A 5,576-nucleotide genomic window follows, 5' to 3' on the forward strand; every position below is an offset into this window, starting at 1 on the left:
AGTTTTCTTTGATAAATATATAGAGATATACAGTTTATACGGAGTTGCCGGTTCGGTTCTTTTCATCGAATTTCGGATGAAAGGCTTTACAGGGAAGTATCGAGTATGTCAAAGGAGGAAGAGATGTATGTCAAATAAGGCTTAGGAGGGAAGAAGGAGAAGCATAAGAGGGAAGAAGGAGAGGCATAAGAGGACAAAGAAGATTAAATGGAAGAGAAGAAAGCAAATGAAATGCGTTTATGTCAAATATACATTTTTTCCATATCACATCCTAGCGTCAGAAGCACACATACACACACACACACACACACACACACACACACACACACACACACACACACACACACACACACACACACACTCACACACACACAAACACACACACACACACACACACATACAGATACACATACAAACATTCTTACTATAAAACTGATAGATTTACCAGATCAAGAACACATCCATAATTGCGTAAAAACTTCTTTGAGTAAAAGGTTTTAAAGGTGTAGGCCTATTCATAGCCACACAAGGCAACCTTTTTAAGGTAAACTTAGGAAATATATATCTGGACAAATAAACTCTCTAGTGCTTTTGTTTTTGGTTTGATCATTGTTTGTTAATTATATTTTCCCCTACTTTTAAAGCATTCTGCCACGAGCATGTAGGGGTATATACTGTACTGATATGTATGCATATATGTACGTAGAAGTATATGTGTGCACACGTTTATGTCCTTGTGCGTAAGTGCGTGTGTAGTTAAGGGTTCCCAGCGGAGTATTCCGGAGGCTCAAGGGAAAAGGCAGAAGGAAGAAGGAGGGAATGGAAAAGGGGAGAAGGCGAAGGGGAAAGATGGAATGGGGGAGGGGGGATTGGGGTCGAATTAATGGGGTTTTGGAGGGGGAGGGGGAGTTCAGGGAGGGGCGAGGAGGTCTGAGGGGGGGAGGGGAGAAAGGGAGAAGAGGGAAGGGTATAAGAGGGAGAAAGGGAGAAGAGGGAAAGGGTGAAAGAGGGAAAAGGGGGAGAGGGAGGAGAGGGGAGAGGAACGGAGTAAACAAGTAGCGAATGACTCATACGGAAAGGTCGTCACTCTCCTCTGATGGACTCGGGTGGAGATGAAATGGAATCTCAATGTGGGATTCCCCCCCCCCCCTATCACCTCCTCTCTCCTCCTCCCCCCCTCCTCTCTGTCTGTCTGTCTCTTTTTCCCTTTACCTCGTTCCCTCTCTCTCCCCCTCCTGTCTGTCTGTCTGGCTCATTCTCTCTCTCTCTCTCTCTCTCTCGCTCTTCCTCTCCCTCTCTCTATTTCTCTCAGCACTCCCTCAACTCTGTGTTATCACTCTTGCTCTATATATATTCCTTAACTCATTCCTCCTCCTCCTCCTCCTCCTCCTCCTTCCTTGCCACTTACTTATATCCTTATTAAGCCCCTATTTCAGTTTTTATGTCGCTTTTTGAAATTTTTGTAATTGTTTCATAAGCGAGTGATGTATACTAATCTAAGTGTGTACTAATAGCCCTGAGGTCAAAGAAAATATGCATATGCATTGTATGTAAGTACGCACGGTCCGACGATCATGTATATCCCACTAGCATATACTTGAATAATTAAAATGTATACAAATGGAAATGAACAACTATTTATTCCGTCGCTGAGTGGTAAGGGTTTACACAACCCCTCCATCGTCTATCTGCGTATGATCTGTTTATCTGTTTGCCTCTCTTTGTGTGTTTTTTTTTTATATATTTGCTGTCTGGTTTTCTTCTTTTTTCTTACTATTGACTTTTTTTTTTTTCTCTTTTTTTTTTGGTTGTCTGTTTATCAATTTCTCTTACTTTTTTCTTGATTCTCTCTCTCGCTCTCTCTCTCTCTCACTCTCTCTCTCTCTCTCACTCTCTCTCTCTCTCTCTCTCTCTCTCTCTCTCTCTCTCTCTCTCTCTCTCTCCCTTTCTCTCTCTTATTCTCCCCCCCTCTCTATTTCCCTCTCCCCCCCTCTTTCTGTCTTCATCTTTCTTCCCCCCCTTCCTCTCTTTCTCTTTCTCTCCCCACCCATTCACCCCTCCCCGTCCCCTTTCTATCATAAAGGCCCACCTTTCCTCGTATATTAATTTTTAAGGACACGAACCTTAGTAGTGAACATGGCCATATGAACGCCTCTCCACTCTGCTCCCTGCCTCCCTCTCCCTCTCCTTCTCTCCTTTCTATATCCCGAATATCTTTCCTTCCCTGCTCTCTCCTTTCCTCTCCTTACTGTCAGTCTCCCTCCTGATTCCTTCTCTCTTTTTCTTCCTCTCTCTCTTTTCACTTTACTCTTTCTGCTTCTACTTCTTCCCCTTTCCCCTCTCCATCTCCTTCACTCTCCTCCTCCCCCTTTCATCCTTCCCCTTTCCTTCCCACCCTCCCTCTCCTCCCCCTCCCTCCCCTCCTCCCTCCTCCCCATCCCTCCCCTCCTCCCCCTCCTCCCCTCCTCCCCCTCCCTCCCTCCCCTCCTCCCCCTCCCTCCCCTCCTCCCCCTCCCTCCCCTCCTCCCTCCTCCCCCTCCCTCCCCTCCTCCCCCTCCTTCCTCTTCCCCCTCCTCCCCCTCCCTCCCCTCCTCCTCCTCCTCCTCCTCCTCCTCCTCCTCCTCCTCCTCCTCCTCCTCCTCCTTCCTTGCCACTTACTTATATCCTTATTAAGCCCCTATTTCAGTTTTTATGTCGCTTTTTGAAATTTTTGTAAATTGTTTCATAAGCGAGTGATGTTTACTAATCTAAGTGTGTACTAATAGCCCTGAGGTCAAAGAAAATATGCATATGCATTGTATGTAAGTACGCACGGTCCGACGATCATGTATATCCCACTAGCATATACTTGAATAATTAAAATGTATACAAATGGAAATGAACAACTATTTATTCCGTCGCTGAGTGGTAAGGGTTTACACAACCCCTCCATCGTCTATCTGCGTATGATCTGTTTATCTGTTTGCCTCTCTTTGTGTGTTTTTTTTTTATATATTTGCTGTCTGGTTTTCTTCTTTTTTCTTACTATTGACTTTTTTTTTTTTCTCTTTTTTTTTTGGTTGTCTGTTTATCAATTTCTCTTACTTTTTTCTTGATTCTCTCTCTCGCTCTCTCTCTCTCTCTGTCTCCCCCCCCTCTCTCTCTCTCTCTGTCTCCCCCCCCTCTCTCTCTTTTCACTTTACTCTTTCTGCTTCTACTTCTTCCCCTTTCCCCTCTCCATCTCCTTCACTCTCCTCCTCCCCTCTTTCTCTTTTCACTTTACTCTTTCTGCTTCTACTTCTTCCCCTTTCCCCTCTCCATCTCCTTCACTCTCCTCCTCCCCTCTTTCTCTTTTCACTTTACTCTTTCTGCTTCTACTTCTTCCCCTTTCCCCTCTCCATCTCCTTCACTCTCCTCCTCCCCCCCTCCTCTATTTCCCTCTCCCCCCTCTTTCTGTCTTCATCTTTCTTCCCCCCCTTCTCTCTCTCTCTCTCGCTCTCTCTCTCTCTCTTCTCTCTCTCTTCTCTCTCTCTTCTCTCTCTCTTCTCTCTCTCTCTCTTCTCTCTCTCTTCTCTCTCTCTCTCTTCTCTCTCTCTCTCTCTTCTCTCTCTCTTCTCTCTCTCTTCTCTCTCTCTCTCTCTCTCCCTCTCTCTCTCTCTTCTCCTCTTTCTATTTTTTTTATACTGTTCCATCTCTCCTCTTGTGCGTTTTCTTTCTGTCTCTCTTTCTTCTTATTTTTTTTCAGTCTTCTGTACTTCATCATATCTTCTCTTTTTTCATCTCAATTCTTTCTCTCTTTCTCTCCTCCCTTCTTCTCTATTTGCGTTATTGGAACCATCTCTCTGTCTGTTTTTCTTTCTTCAGTCTTCCTCTGACTCTTGTCAACTCTCTTTCTCTTCTCTCTTTATCTCCTTTTCTCCTATCTCCCTTCCGGATCCTGTTGCATCCGCCTTAAATTTCGGTGACCTTTTCATGACCTCTGACCTAATACTAATACTTTTTTCTATTGCTTTTTTTCGTTTTTCTTTTTCTTTTATCAAATGCATTGCGTTGTTTCGTATGCACAAACCTGCAAGATATGCTAATGGAAGTTTTAATGAAGCAGCAAATGTGTTTTATTATCACCATTGTGATATCATTTTCTCGTAATCTTGTTTTCATTGCTTTTATGAAAATGTATATATTTAGAAAGAGAAGGAGGGATGAAGAAGAGAGAGAGAGAGAGAGAGAGAGAGAGAGAGAGAGAGAGAGAGAGAGAGAGAGAGAGAGAGAGAGAGAGAGAGAGAGAGAGATGGATAGACAGAGAAAAAGAATGAGATAGATGGACAAGCAGGGAAAAAGAGAGAGATAGAAAGAAAGAGAGAAAGAGAGACTGAGACACATATATAACAAAAGATAAGAAGGAAAAGAGGAGGTGAAAGAAGCCAGGGATGATAATGCAGAGAGACGAGAGCTCACAGAAGCGAGGAGAAAAGAAAGAAAAGAGAAAAGAGGATGTGAGTAGATAGGAAAGATGCAATAAAGAGAGAAGAGAAGAAGAGAGTAGATAGAAGAGATACGAGAGAAGATAGAGGAGAGGAGAGAGGGGAGAAGAGAGAAGAGAGAGGAGGGAGGAGAAAGAGAGCAAGAGGACGAAAAGATCATCCTTCCCCTTTCCTCCCACCCCCTTCTTCCCCGAGACTAAGGCTTTGTGCAGAGTGAGAGAGAGAGAGAGAGGAAAAAAAAAGTTATATAGCATAAGAATAAGAATACGACTAAGCCGAGGAAGATAAGACTCGATTAAATCCCCCTTCATCCCTTACCTCTTCCCCTCCCCCCCCCCCCTGTCCGATCTCTTCTCTCCTCCCCCCCTCACCCCCACCCCCTTTCCGATCTCCCCCCCCCCCCCGAAAAGGCTCTATGCAAGCGGCCGTAACCAGTCTGCAACGTCGTCGAATTTGTTGCCGTGTCGAGATGACCAGCGCGGCCATCCGATTGCATTCTGATGGCCATTGCAATGATATTTCCTTCGACTCCTCGCCCTCCTTTTCTTTTCCTCTTTCCCCCTCTTTCTTTATTCTTCTGCTCTTCTACTTTTCCTTCTTTATCCACCTTCTCCGTCCTTCTACTTTCTTCTCATCTTCTCCTGATCCCTCTTGATCTCCCTTGCGTTTTACTTTCCATTCTTGAGATTCCTAATTCGTTCCCTTCTTTTCTCCTTTCTTCGTCCACCTCTTTTAACCTTCTCCTTATCCTTCCTTCGCCTCCCTTCTTCCCACCCATCACCGTCTCTTCCCTTCTCTTCTTAACCATTCTTCGCCTCCCTTCCTCCTATCCTTTTTCTTTCCGTCTTCCCCCCTCTCCCCTTTTCTCCTTCCACCCTTCCCCTCTCTCCTCTCTCTCTTCCCTCTCCTTCTCCCTCTCCCCTTCCTCTCTCCCCTCCTACCCCTCCTTTCCCTCTCCCTCTCTCCTCCCACTCCCTCCCTCTCCCTCTCCCTCCCTCTCCCTCTCCCACTCCCCTCTCCCTCTCCCTCTCCATCCTGACCGCCTCTTCCACTCGGCCGACCATGTTACACGTCAGAGCTCCGGGAAGTCCGTCGATCTACTGGCTTTTCTTT

The sequence above is a fragment of the Penaeus chinensis genome, chromosome 35 (assembly GCF_019202785.1).
Source record: "Penaeus chinensis breed Huanghai No. 1 chromosome 35, ASM1920278v2, whole genome shotgun sequence".
Taxonomy (NCBI): Eukaryota; Metazoa; Arthropoda; class Malacostraca; order Decapoda; family Penaeidae; genus Penaeus; species Penaeus chinensis.